Below are 15,381 nucleotides of genomic sequence, written 5' to 3'. Positions count from 1 at the left end.
TGGAAAGTCTATCAGAAGGCCTAATAGAAGCAATATTGAGTTTGCTCCTATTTGCGAAAAGGGAACATGCCAGAGGTGTCAGGACCCGTCTTTCAAATTCATTCAAATTAGTCCCATCAAAGTTCCCAGAAATGCTATCATTCCAATGACCAAAGAATAGTCCCCTTAAAGAGGCATAGCATGCAATAGTCAAAGGAAGAGGATGAATATACCAGCCCAACCCTTTTTTACTGTGCTGTGGTAAATGCGAACATATCCAGCAATTTGTTCTATTCAAAATTGCATGGGTCGCATTCATGATTAATAGAAGTGTATTTTTGTGGTAACTCTGTCTGTGTTGGGAATCCCTAGAAGGTAGTGTGTGCAGATGCACGAAAGGTGAAGACATAGTGGGAACACTTTCAGTAGGTAACAAAGTCTCAAGTGGACAGACCCCTTGAATGTACCAAAACCAAAGCGTTATCACAATTGTTAGACGTGATAACAAGAAAACAGTAAGTTCTCAAACACCATGACTTTTGATGCTCAATGTCTTTGTTTGCCACACAACCGATCGGTTGGTTCGTACGTACGAGTAGAGTTAGCGATGGGCATTGTTCCTCAATTTTCATTTTGAAAAGTTTCTGCAACAGACTGCTTAATTTCATTCGTTGGTGATTTCCTGACCACATGGTTTATCTTGATAGTAGGTAACTTTGCCGGTCCAGGCCACTTACTTATGTTTCAGCGAGAATGACAAGGGACTAGCTCAACAGTCATTTTCTGTGAGCACAGCCGTGCTGTAAGTCTAGTGCCGTGGACACAGATCGTACCTCAAAACTCCAGGTACGGCGTGATCTGCGTACAGAGTGTTGTTGCTTCCTGATGGAAGTGGTGAAACAGAAGCAAGATTGCTCAAGGGTGCCGAAAGATCTGAAGAAGAATTTGAAGACAAAGCAGCACTCTCCCCAGACCCCACGGGCTCAGGAAGAATCTCCGAGGCATCCTATGTGTTGTTCAAAAGCAGCTTGTCGTACAGAACAGAACAAACAGTCTCCTTCTCTTCTCCTTCGTCAAGTGGCAGAGGACAAGGTATCTTCTTGACGTGAGTCGCGTGGATCCAGAGTGTCTTTCCAGATACTCGTAAAGCAGTCTGTGTGGCCAACAGGACCTGGAACAGTCCTCTCCAGTGCGCTGTGAGACTGGATACTCTTTCAGAGGCTTTTGTAAGCACCCAATCCCCAGGTCAAAGTCGATGACCTGGCCCCTCGTATTTAACTGGGAGGGCTTCTCACACCTGTTGTTAAATCAAATACAAGTTTTGAGTTAACTGGTCACAGTATTCAGAAAGGAGCAAATGCTCCACGCCTTTCATTCGCTTGGGCTTGGGCATGTTCCAAATATTGGCTGGTCTCCCCGTTACTATTTCATAGGGGGAGAGTCCAGTTCTTGTTTGTGGAGTCGTCCGCATGGACAATAAAGCTACCGGTAAGGCATCTGGCCATTTCAAATTGCTACTGGCACAGATCTTAGCCACCTTATTCTTTAAGACACCATTATGGCGCTCTACAAGCCCAGCACTCTGAGCATGTCTGGCAGAAAGGAACCGTTTATAGATCTGTAATCCCACGCATACTTGCAGAATAACAGCAGCGATAAAATGTTGACCATTGTCTGATCAAATGACCCTTAGCAAACCAAACCTAGGAAAATATTCCTAAATCATGGTTTTTGCCGTCGTTATTGCTGTGGCATCTTTTACAGGGAATGCTTGAACCCACTTGCTAAAGGCACAAATGACTACCAGAACATACTTTTAATTCTGGCAGCACTCCATTTCGATGAAGTAAAAATATGTCACTTCAAAGGGCACAGGGGGGGGACCAAAACTACCCCTCAGTGTCGATGTACCCTTTCCCACATTATGTTGTAAACATACCATGCAATTTTGGACCAAACGCTCAGCAGTCTTTGAGATGTTTACATTGACCCAGACAGGTTGTAGCAATGTACACATTTTTCTAGCACATGTATGAGTAGGACCATGAGCCATCGTAACCATTGCGGTGACATAAGCATAGGGTAGCATCCATTGTTTCTTTATATTGTCTACCCAACACCCTTCATTATCCAAACTTCCTAAACCCTCAGCCCATTGCTTAAGTTCTTCTGGAGTGGCATCAGCTTGAATATCTTTTATCAAGTCAATTCCTTCATCTAAAATACAAGTGTTTGTGGTTTCTTTAGTGATTTACATTTCTGAGTATAAATCAGTGGCAGTCTGTTTGGCTATCCTGTCAGCAAAAGCGCTTCCTCTCCCCACATCATCTGTTACTTTCTGATGTGTGGCGCACTTAATGATTGTGTCATGACGCCTGCCTCCAAGGAGCCAAACCAGGCCCGGCACCCTCAGAGACAGACACCATGCATTCAAGGGAAGTCCCAGCAGCCCCAGATGGGGGCCCTTTGGACTCAGTCCTGGCGCCGTTGGCGTCAGGCTCATAGGGGACATCAGTCCTGGCGCCATTGGCGCCAGGCTCATACAGAAGTAGGTTGGGAGTAGTGCTTGGTGTAAACTTACCTGTGCAGACCATGCTGCAACTTCCAAGACTGGAAGGAACTATTTTTCTAGGGACTACTTGATCTCTAGGGTGTGACCGATGGAGGAATACATATTTCTGGGGGAAGAATACATACCTGGAACTACTTGAAAGGCTATTTAAGCCACACCCAAGCAGCAGACCACGCTTTGCGTTGTTCTGCACTTAGCAGCTGGACGCTCACCGTGCCTGCTCCTGCCTTGGTCCTCCATCACGCCTGCCAGCATCCTGGAAACACCTAAAGAAGAAAATGGAAGAGAACAGCTGAAAACAAGAACCTTACCTGATACATCTGCACTCCGGATTCTGTACGCCGACGATCCTGCAAAGAAGGCAAACATTTTAAACGCGCATCGTGTCGCGCGCAGCACGCTGCATTTCACTCACCTGCACGTGGCGTTTTCGAGTCCTGCGACGTCCATCTGGAGCTTCCACCGCCAGCCAGCACCTATTGGAAGGAAGGAGAAAGAGAGGTGAGAAGGGAAACACGAATCTAAGTAGAACTTACCTGTGGTTCAATTCCCTCTCCGCCTTCGGGTCTGTGCCATACCGTCGGCATCTCAGCACCCCGGCCCCTAAGGGGAAAAGAAACAGACATTGTATTAGTGAGAGCATGTGAGAACATTAGCAATACGCTCACTCAAGACTTACCCATTTGCAAGAGAGACACACCAGCTCTTTTCGGGTCAGCCCCTTACCTCCGGCATTGCCGTACCCCGGCCCCTATGGGGAAAAAGACATTGGACATTAAAGGAGATACTTAAAACTGCAAAGGAATCTCTCATCTGAATTCTTACCAGAATTTGGCTTCATCCAAATCGTCTGCAGCCCGGAATCTTCTCCAGCACCTGCGAAAGAAAAGAACAGATGAGTGAATATAAACCCAAACTTGCCATAAACATTTGCGGTACGACGGGAATGGACAAACTAGTTTAAACTCATCAATCCAGTGAAGTAACTGGAATCACAATGCGCCCCTGCATCAGAAGCAGTCTCATTTTGTCATCATTTTGGTCCCTAAGGTGAGTCTTCGCAGGGAATCCCAAAAGGGTTTCACGGAGGGAGAGAAGGGAAGTGGGAGGTCGGAACATCACCCGCAAACTATTAACCCTCCTTTTCACACACAGTGGGATATTCCTCCGAGCCAGAAAAGCCAGGTTGGGGAATCCAGTCCAGTCCATCTTCCGGGTCTTACGCATCTCTGCAGAAGAGGTCACAGCAGTCCCAGCCACGCCCGCGCCTCCGTGGGAGCCAGGTGAGCGTTACAGATTGCTAGTTGAGTAGGAAGCGCAAGTGCTGAGAGTAGCGGAACTATCAGGGTACCATGATGAATCTTAGTTCCGGGTGAGGTCAAGAAACCACTCTCTGCCCATAGTCTACCAAAGTTGTGAACTACCCCAAAGGCATACTGGCTGTCTGTAAATATATTTTCTCTAAGCCCTTTGGAAAGTTCACAAGCTCAAGTCAATGTGATAATCTCTGTGGCCTGCGCAGAGTTATGCAAAATTCTTTTGGTTTCCACAATCGTGCTTAATGTAGTGATTGCATAAGCAGCAGTGGATGTACCATCTGGAAGTTTGAAGCAGGAGCCATCGCAAAAAGCTCCCCTTGTGTATCTTTTAATGGTGTGTCATTTAAATCAATCCTGCATTGGTTTCTTGCTCTGTGGTATAGAGGCAGTCATGTGACAGTTCGTCTCTGCAAGCAGTTTCTAGCGGAAGAGACAATAGTTCAGCCGGATTTAATGCGCAACATCTTGTAATTTTGATATGTGGTGCAAATAGATCTTACATCAGTTCGTATCTTGTTAATCATGCTGATGTAAGATGTTGCTTTTGCGCTCTGTTCAGTAGAACGTCTATGGAGTGGGGTACCATCATGGTTAAAGAGTGACCTAAAACCATACCCTCACTTTGTTTTATGGACGAAGCAGGAGCAGCAACAGCTCTTAGGCATCTCAGCAAAGTGCATGCAACAGGATCAAGCATGGAGGAAAAATAACCGCACAGTCTATTCTTCCCCCCGTGTTCCTGCGTTAACACAGCCAAAGCACATCCATCACATTCATGCACATACAGAATGAAGGCCTTATCATAATTTGGTGTGTCCAAAACTGGTGCTGAACACAGTGCAGTCTTGAGCAGATCAAAAGCTTTCTGGTGTTCCAAGTTCCACGGTAATGCAAAGAAATGCCCTTCTTTGTCAATGCCAACATTGGTTTCATCACTAGTGAAAAATTCGGGATCCATTGTCTACAGTAAGAAACCATTTCTATCAAGGCTCTGAGCTCTTTCTGTGTATTTGGGACAGATATACTAGCAATGTTTTTTATCCGTTCAGGTGTCAGTCTTCTTCCCTCCTTTGACAGGAGATAGCATAAATAGGCGACCTCCTGTCGACAATATTGAACCTTTTTCAATGAAGCGTTATGCCCATGCTCTGCTAGATGAATAAGCAGCAACACGGTGCCCTCCTTGCAAGCAAATTCTGGGTCTGCAGCTAAAAGAAGGTCATCAACATACTGCAATAATGTACAAGTTGGTGGCAACTCAAGTGTATCAAGCTGCTCCTTCAAAGCTCGACTGTAAATGCTCAGACTCTCTGTGTACCCTTGTGGCACACAAGTAAATGTAAACAAGCGTCCCCCTAAGGTGAATGCAAACAAATATCTACTATCCACATGTACGGGAATGCTAAAGAAGGCATTCTTAAGATCCACCACACTGAAATGAGTAGCAGAAGCTGGGATCATTGTTAATATCGTGGTTACATCAGGTACAATTGGAAATTGTGGAGCAACAATCTTATTAATAGCACGCAAATCAATAATAAAACAGAAAGGAATCGCATTATCCCCTTTCTTATACACCGTTCAATTTTTACTATTGCACAAACATCCTGCAATTTCCTTGATTACTCCACGATGGACAAAATCAGAAACTATGCCATCAATTGAAATCTTATATTGTGGAATACGTGGCAACTTTACTCCTGGCTTCAAAACAATTTTAACAGGTTCAATTTGCAAAATGCCAACATCATTCTCATCAACCACCCATAAACATACCAGAACTTTACTAAATTCAGACGGTAAAGGCTTAGTCAAAAATTGTGAAGCAGAAAATTGCTGGGGTGAAATCGTCAAATGTACTCCATCTGAAGAACAATTAATTACTGCATTTAATTCTTTCAACAGATTCAACCCCAACACATTATCACCACAATTCGTTGTTAGAAGAAATGGACAGTGTCTGTGAATGGCCCTAGTGAAATCGGTACCGGCTGAGAAACCGGACTGACCACTGGCATGCCGGAATACCCTACAGAGACGTTATTCTGCCCTGACAGTGGAATATCTGGAACCCTTGAATGATCAATGGAATACTTCTGTGCTCCTGTATCTTTCAGAAATAGATGCTCTATATTCCCCACCTCGATCTCAACATAGGGCCTTTTTTGATCGATGGGAATAAGTACAGGTTGCAGACCCTGCTTCGTGCTGTCCTAGAGAAACAATATATCATCAAAGACAAGATCCTCAGAAAGATAGAAGTTGAAGGATTATCAAAAATATTTCTGCAATCTATACTAGTTTGCTGACTATCTTGCGAGGATGGCTGTGAATTTGGAGCGACTGGCTTCTACCAGGACCTCCTACCCCAGGGCGGCCTCTGGATCATCTACCCATGACACCATATGTGTTATTCGATCTCTGCTGAAGGATCGGGCATTGCGCTCGCCAATGACCCTCTTGTCTGCAATAAGCACATTGGTTCATGTGTACAGGACCCAACTGTTCATTACTTTGTGGAGCAAACTGGCCTCTAAACTGTGTACTCCCACCTCTGGTTCCTCTAACTATCTGTTGCAATAGTACTTTGGTTTTCAGGTCTCCCTTTTACTTTTCAATTCTCTCTTTTTCATTATTGACTCTATTTTCATAATACTGAGCCATATGCAGTATTTCGGACTGTGATTTAGCTTGCCAAACACTTTCGGAAGTCATGATTTGTGATAGGATATCAGGCAACAATCCATGCACAAATGTATCCACAAACAACCTTTTCCCTGACTCGTTGCTTAAATCCTGTCCACTAAAATCTGAAAATACTTGTTCGAACCGATAAAAAAATTTGGTAGCACCTTCAGATTTCCCTTGTGTACAAGCAGTGAGTTTGTCCCAAGCTATCCTTTTATTGGGAACCAGAGTTTTTAATTTTACTACTATTCTGTCTGGCAAAGTCAGTATCACCTGCTGTGGTCTCTCACCAGCTTTCCTTTCTTTGTCTAACCATACTAAGTTAACCCATGTGTCACTCAGCCCTGCCTGATCATCTACAGTCCTAATCTGTTTCCATAAGTCAGCATGTAGGATCCAAGGGAACAACAAGTCTATATCACCCAGGGTGAAAACTGACGAATGCAAGACAGATTCTATTTCTTTATAAAATCCTGTCGGATTTTTCCTAATATCTGGAATCGACTGTCTAATGGTATTCACTTCCTGTCTGGAAAATGGGACATGAAAAAATTGTGAAACATAATGAGCTTCAATTGAGGTAGCTGGTGTGCCTGCTACGGCATCTGCTGGAATTTCTACTTTACAAACAAATGTTGGAGGAACCTCTCTCATTGGCAATTGAGAAGTAGGCAACTCTGAACATTTGTTAAGCAATAAGGCTAAATCGAACGACAAAGTAGTCAAAGCAGTGTCAGGTGAAAATGCTCTCTTATAAATAATCATCAAATCTGCGGGGAAACAAATCTTTTTCTTCATACACTCACCCTGCAGGTACTCTACCATTACTTGTAACACTTTCTTTTGCATTTCTGGAGTATTCTGACTAAGCGTATCATATACTTCTATGGGAGATATCGAAACGTCTGAAATCCATCTAAGCGCATCCCTTGTGCAAATTCGCGTCTCTTCACTTGTTGATTTACAAGAAGGAAGAAACTGTTTCTGCACAAACAGAGCGTTCAATCTATCACCATCTGTTTCATCATTCTGTAATCGATCTAACTCCCTCTTAAACTCAAAAACCCTCTCGACATGCTCATGTACTTTCTCCGCAGTGTCCGATGAGTGAGCTAAGACATTCAAATACCTCAACCCTTGTGGGATATCCATGTCCGTCTAATCATTCCACATTTCAGCCAAGTGCATGCCCATTCCCTCAATAAAAATATTTTGTTCGGGAATACTTTCTTGGTCAGAAATTGTAGCTAAGATAGCTTATTTTTCACCTTATTCTATACATTTCTTAGCCCATACATAAAATTCCCTCTTTCTAGCTTTAGAAACTGTACTACAAGTCACTTGCCCCTTCAATTGTTTCAAGTAGAGCAGAACCACTTGGAAAGAGAGTTCAGACAAATCCTGCAAAACAGGTAGTGCAGACACTACCGCTGGCGGTAAAGACGGATTACGGAAAGAGCAAGTATCAGTAAGGGTGGAGATGCAAAAGGGGGAGCAACAGGAAGAGGGGCAAAAACTGAAGGAGGAGCTACAACAGGAGGAACAGGAATAACAGTGGGAGGAAGTGCCACAGCGGGAAGAGGTAAGGCAGCAGGAAGAGGCACATAGGGAGGTGGTGCACTGGCAACAGTCCTACGCTCATTTAAAAGTTTCTCATTTAATTTGTCTGAGGCATGAAAATCTTTAGACGGATACATCTTCTGTACACCAAGTTGGAAAGCGCTATCCATGTTTCTAACAGACTCTGACTGTTTCTGTTGATCATACAATAATGCCTTTTCTGAATTTGACATATGACAACATGCATGTTTCTCTTTACTCTTAAGTTGCTGCATAGCTTCTTTTTTCCAATTCGAATTGACATCAAATGCTGCAGGTCTAGCTTTTTTCTTTAATAATATGGACTCTAAATACTCTATACGGGCAATTTCAAACCTACCATTGACTGGCCACTGAAATTCGGAAGCATGTCTAATTTGTCTGTGCCAAATATCGTTGAATACTATACTACCAATACCGTACTTACTGTACATAGTACATGCCGGTGACCCCTCCTGTGGCACCGGATGGCCAAATTCCAAAGATTGTCTGTCTCTGCAGAATAATCCCCTGAAACAGGCAGACAATTTGCCAGGCATGTCAGATCACTGGTGTTACCTGGCGTCGTTTGAACTTGCGAGTGCAAAACTACAACCAAATATCAGGATACCTAGGAATCAGGGCATGACTCACCTGATTGAAAGGACAAAGGAGGTCCGATCGGATTACAAAGGACCCTCGTGGTTGGTGATTTTGGCAAAACTGCCCGCCTCGATATGTGGACCCTCGTCAAGATGCTTTCTCAGACCGCGTGCTCACCGTCCAGGGATCGGATTGTGTAGTACTGTCAAGGTGTTGCGTCTCATACAAAGGGGCCCCCTTTTTTCTCACTGTCCGATCCCGGTCCAATAGCCGCGTCTTCTCTTCAACCAGATGGCATCAATCTTGAGGGTCCCTATTCGGCCGCCATCTGAAAGACCAAAGAAATATCGAGGCTTAATACCACAAAATGAAATCACCAATCACGGGCTGAAAAGTATCTTTTATTTCTGTACAGTCAAAGCAAAACAAATAGCTATATGGCTCCCAACACCCCGCAGTGTGTACCAGCCGACACAGTGAGGAGAGTGATTGCTGGACATCTAAACACAGACATATTTATACTCTCCCTACAGCCTCTCTTCAGGTTAATATTTCACGGGCTAGAGTTCGTGCGTAGTTCACATGACAGATGTTACACTATTATGCAAAGGATTATACAGGTTTACATGTCAATGAAAATACAATGGAATTGTTGGTTTCCTAATCCACGGTAAGGCTTGTCCCAAGAATCACTACCATGTAGTTCAGCCAGACCACATGGACTGAGTTTGTTTTCCATTGTCTCTTTGTTTATATAAGGATGAGGCTTGTGATCAGAGACAACACTTGGATGGCAGTTCATTCGAGTTACAAGGTTTCTTTACATTGGTCAAACAGTCTGCTCTCGGTCAGCCTAAACATTAACAAAACTCAAAGGTCATTCGGCTTGGCAGCAAGTTGAAAACACAGTCCACCATTTTAGAACATAGAAACAAGAGTTGAAATCAAAATGGTGGACGATTCTTAAAATGGCGGCAACATCGATAAAAAAGCGGAACATTTCTGATGCGGTTTTCTGTGTAACGTGAAAGGACCTAGGCCAATATTCATGATAAGGAGGCACTATATGATTATGGTTTAACAAGAGGAGCTGGTTTTAATGGCTATTTTAAAAATGTAATCTTGCTCCCCCTCAGATGCTATACCACTGGCTGTGATGAAGCACATCACACCTGCCCTTCTTACTGCTATCACAGCAGCAATCAATAACTCCTGTCAATCGGGGTTGGTACCTCAGGAATTAAAGGCGGCCAGAGTGATTCCGCTCTTGAAAGAAACGTCCCTTGATCCTGGTGTTCTGTCTTACTTCCGTCCTAATTCCCTTCTACCCTTCTTGGCTAAACTACTGGAATCATTGGTGTCATCATTACTCTCTACATTTCTGGAAACTTCCTGCTTACTTGACCCTGCTCAATCGGTGTTCCGTCCAGGTAGAGGCACAGAGAGTGTGCTGGTCGCCGTCCAGGATGATATGGCCAGGCTGGTGGACGCAGGTGGAGTAAGTGCTCTGATACTATTAGGCATTTCAGCAGCCTTCAACACAGTCGACCACTCCATCCTGCTGCCTCGCCTTGCCCAGTTGGGTATATCTGCTCAGGTGCTAGCCTGGTTCACCTCTTTTCTGGCGGATCATACTCAGACCCTCTCTATGCCCCTGTTTCTTTCTGTTCCTTGTCACCTCAGTTGTGGGGTCCCGCAAGGCACCACTCTGTCTCCTATTTTGTTCAATATTTACATCTGGGCCCTTGTGTGTCTCATCCACTGCTTTGGCGTCAGGTGTTACTCATAGGCAGACAACACTCAGATCCTGATCCGGCTAGATCTTGATCGGGATGAGATATCGTCTAGCCTCCAGGGATATCTGGTGGCAGTGGGAGATTGGATGGACCACAATTGGCTCAAATTGAACAGAGACAGAACTGAGGTAATGGTGGTGGGTTGTCATCTTGATCCCTCACTCTGGGTGTCTTCATTCTGGCCCCCCTCTCTAGGACCCCTTCCCACCCCGGTAGACAAGGTTAAAAATCTTCGGGTTATACTATCAGCCTCTTTGTCTATAGTCAAGCAAGTAACAGCCGTATGTCAAGCTGGCCACTTTCAACTCAAGACACTTAGAAAGGTGCTCCCTGTGATCCCGGCCCCCTGCGCCTACCTGTAGTGGCGGCTTTGGTGACTTCACGACTGGACTACTGGACTACTGTAACTCCCTCTATATTGGGTCAACCCAAAGGAGTTATCTTCCGGCTTCAACAGCTCCAAAATCTAGCCGCCTGGGTGGCCACTGGCTCCCCTTATGGAGCCCATATATCTCCAGTACTTCGAGCCTTGCATTGGCTTCCGGTTAATCAACACATTTTTTGGCACACTCCCCTTCTCCTCATCCCCTTCTCCGTCTCTTTTTTAGTTTCTTCGTACAGCTTCCAGAGCCCTAAAATTTCCTGCCTCATTTTGAGCTTGGCTTCTTTATAAGTAGCCGACAGGTATGAGTACATACTGTTGATAATACTCTTATTGAATGTTCAGTGCCTTGGCCATTCCTGATAACATTTCCAACTGTATCGTGGACTGTTAGGAAAGATTTCGTAATTGTAGGTAATTTTCCTTCCATGTGGCAACCCCTAAACTTTTTGCTGTTGTTTTTCACCTTGTTCTTGACTTTGCCAGAGAAGTACAGCCTTCTGCCGCACTCCTCTGGGCTTTCGCTCCTTTCTTACGGGGAAACTGACATGCCCTTAAGACAGTCAGTACCGGGGAACGCTGTTTCCCGTAGTTTCTTTTATCATGTTGCGGCTTTCGTGCAACATGACACAAGAGGGCACTGTAAGCTAAGTTACAGCTCTCTTGGGTCTCTAGCCTTCTACAGGACCTAGATACTCTTTTAGGATTGTATCTGATCGGTGCAAGTGATTCAGGGACGGGAATGGTGGCAGCGATCGTTTCTTGTGTTTTGAGCTCCTTTTGGCGTCCTAAGCGCGTTTCTCGCGCTTAACCCAAAATGGTGGCCTGGCTCCCAAAATGGCCAGACCACGAGGCTCCTTTGTCCTGTCCGCTGACCGTCTTGCTCCCTTCACCTTCCCCAGGTCGAGCCGACCCGGGGCCTTCCTTATTTGGGCATGTACTTTCCCGCGAAACACGGATGCTTTCGCGGGCTTCTACATGTCTTGTGTGTGCCTCCAGGATGTGGGCTGGGATGTCTGGTCCCAATACACATCCTGGGTGCCAGAGAGTCTAGGGTGGTGTGAATGCCTGGGACCACCGTGGTCCGTGATTGGGCCACGAATGGTGTGAGTGTTGATGAGCGGATCTCCCATTGGGCCCCCTCTGTTTTGGCGCGAAGGGAACCGTGGATAAGAGGGGCTGGAAACACCACTACCAGGTCGATCTCCTGAGTTCTCACGAACGAAGGAATACAGGAGCCAAGTATCCTGCAACCAAGAGGCTGGACCGAGGAATCGCTGGTGACCCGCTGAAGGACTTCTCCTCTGCACTGCTGTCGCCTTGTGAAACCCTTTTCATCTTTGATCGAACCCGAAGGCCTGTACTGGTACTTCGACCCTTGGAATAGCGGGAACAGCTATTCTCGGCATCTTCACCATCTCCTGCCAGTAAGCCTACGGAAGCGTCTCTGGGCCATCCAGCTGACTGACCAGCTTACACAGGAGTCTTGCTCTGTAACCGCCGCCAGGTTGTGTAGTATTTCGAGTCCTTGTCACTCTCACATGCTTCATACACTTGGTGTTCCCAGGTCTGAAGTGAGTAGTGTACATTTGGCTCAGATACACACGGCCGCTCCGTTGCCCTGCTGTGGCAACAAACTGTGCGGGTTTCTTCGATTGGGACGTCTTTTTACTCAACACGACGACGAGGCGTTCCCTGCTCTTCTGAACCTGCCAGCTACTGAAACGGACGCGGAGAAGCCTGGGTCTGCTTGCATCGGGGACCGGTGAGTAGCATAGCTAGGATCTGGTCGCCCTCCTGCAGGATCCCATTGCTTTTCCCCGCTGTGTCAAACAGCACCCTTTTCCGTACTCGCGCTCTGCTTCTGCCCACTGTGGAGGCTGCACTTGAGTCGCGGAACTTCTTCTTCTTTTGTGCACTAAACTGAACTGCCTGATTTCCCTCGAAGAGCTTCTCCTTTTGCCCGTTGGCACCAGCGCATGCAGGTACTTTTGAGCACAAGGCTCCACTCTTCGCAGGGCTCGGACTTCCATCTAGTTAGGTGCCTCTGAAGGCGAACTGGGTCTAAGCATTATTTCGCACTGCCTGTCTTCCTTCCCTTTTAGGTGGACTACCCATTTCGTGCATCTAACGCTTGAGACTGTCGTATTTGTATATATATTGTGTTGATAAGGTATGTGTTGGTTTACTAGCGTTATATTGTGATTTTCTTGCTACGGTCATTGTTTTAAAGGCCTTGAAATAAATGTGTATATATTTTTAATATAACAACTGTTTGGAGTAGTTTGTAAGTGTTCTTGCTTTGTATGCTCATTGCGGGCTTTCAGTCACCCTCACCCCTCTTGAGACCTAGTCTTGACCGCCGCGATCGCTACCTTGATTGGTCTGGCTCGTCCAGAGGTTACCCTGTTCCAAGTAATTAGGTTGGCCTTCTGAACTTCTGCGCCACCAGGACAGAGTTCAGAAATCCGTCTTAACAAATTGGTGTACAGCGGTGGGATACGACTGAAGGTATCCAGTGTTGCGCACGAACTAAGGCATTTCAGGTTACTCCAACCAGGACACGTAGTGAATTGTTGTAGTATAACTTTAAAAAGGCCATAGTCCTATCTAACAGTATGGAAACAAATACCTTGTTAACTTTAAATGCTTCCAAATCAGAAACATTGAAAAAGATGTGTGCGGAGAGAGGTGTTTCCTCTCAAGGCACGAAATTGGAAATGATTCAAAGAATCGTGGCGTGGCAAGAAGCGCAGCTTGACGCTATAACTTCTGAGGACAGTGCGGAAGGAGGTGGGGCTGCTCTCACTGGTAGAACCGACGGTTCTGCCGCTGCACTGATCCATCGCGACCACGAGGACAGGGAGGACGAGATGTCTAATGTTTCCTCTGCCAGTGCTGATGGGGAGGCTATGCTTGAATTCAAAAAGCAAGAGCTGCGGTTTAGGCAGCAGGAGCTTGAATTCAGCATAGCCAAACTAAAAATCGAACAGGCAGAAAAACAAAAAGACAGGGATCACCAGTTGGAACTGGCCAAGCTTCAGTTTGCAAATGGGTCCAAGGGTCCTGGACATGGGTCTGGGGCCTCCTCTCATCCACGGTTTCCGAAAGTTCTGCTCAGTGTGTATGAGGAAAGGAATGACATTATGGACTGGCTGAATGCGTTTGAGTATGCATGCGAAGTTCAACAAGTTGACAATGCTGATAAGATTGCCTGGTTACTCAGCAGACTGCCCCATTCTGGCTGTAGTGCCATTATGGAAATGTCAAAGGCTGAGCGAGCTGATTTCGCAATGTTAAAGCAAACTCTCATTTTAAAGTTTGGGAAGACTCCGGCCCAATATTTGAAACGTTTCAGAGAGTATAAGAAAAAGGAAGGTGGTACTTGGGTATCTTATGTCACTGAGTCCTTGAAAAACTTAACTGGCTGGGTCGAAGGTTATAAGGTTTCTACCTTCGAAGGCATGATAAATCTTGTCATGCTGGAACACATTTTTGCATCTTCTTCCCCAAAGCTTAAGCAGCATTTGGCCGATTCGAAGGAGATAGATCCTAAGAAGCTGGCCATTGCAGCAGACTTATGGGTGTCACATCGAGTGTCCCATAAGGACAAAACTCATCCTGGTAAGCAGGAGGAAGGGAAAAAGTCCAAAAATATGGAGGGTGGAGAATCTGATAAATCTTCTTCTCATAAGGGCCACAAAAAGAAAAATAAGGGTAAGACACAAGAGAACTCACAGGGTAGTGGAGGTCAGCCTCCGAAACAGAACTCTGGCTACAATAAGCCTCCTTATGTAAACAGACCCAATGGATCTTGTTTTGCTTGTGGAGCAACTGACCACGTGAAGGGGGATCCCCGGTGTAAGGTTAGACCTTTGGGGGTCCACTCCGCTAATCTGGCCTTCTCCTCCTACGAGGAAGAAGAGATTACAGGAGCATCCTTCTCCTCAGACTCATTTCCCAGAGGGATAGAGGCTGAGGTAGTTTTAGTTTCCCTGGGTTCCTGGGAGCCTAAAGTCGCAGAGGCTTATGCTAGGATTCCGGATAATACCAAGCACTACTTTAAAGACAGTGTGCTGATCAATGGAGTAGATATTCCCGCTCTTAGGGATAGTGGGTGCAGTCGCACTGTAGTGGATCCTACGTTGGTAGACTCAGAGGAAGTTGCCAGAGCTACTCTGATGCCCACTAAGTTGGCTGACGGCCCACTCCGTATGTTCCCAGTAATACCTGTAAATCTTACTTTAAATGGTACAGCAGTCAGGATTCCAGTGAGCATTCAGAGAAACGTCCCGGGAAAGGTCTTGTTAGGTAATGATCTCAGAGCTTTAGGGCTCGTAGGAGACACTGCTGAAAGACCCTACACACGGTCTCAAGCACGGGCAGCATTGGCCAAGACCAATACGCCGCCCCAGCCGAAGGGGAAACCCAAGGCGAAAGGAGTCGACAAGTCAAGACGAGGGA

The sequence above is a fragment of the Ambystoma mexicanum genome, chromosome 11 (assembly GCF_040938575.1).
Source record: "Ambystoma mexicanum isolate Mex_15411 chromosome 11, UKY_AmexF1_1, whole genome shotgun sequence".
In the NCBI taxonomy this organism is placed as follows: Eukaryota; Metazoa; Chordata; class Amphibia; order Caudata; family Ambystomatidae; genus Ambystoma; species Ambystoma mexicanum.
Note: the sequence above shows the minus strand (reverse complement) of the source record.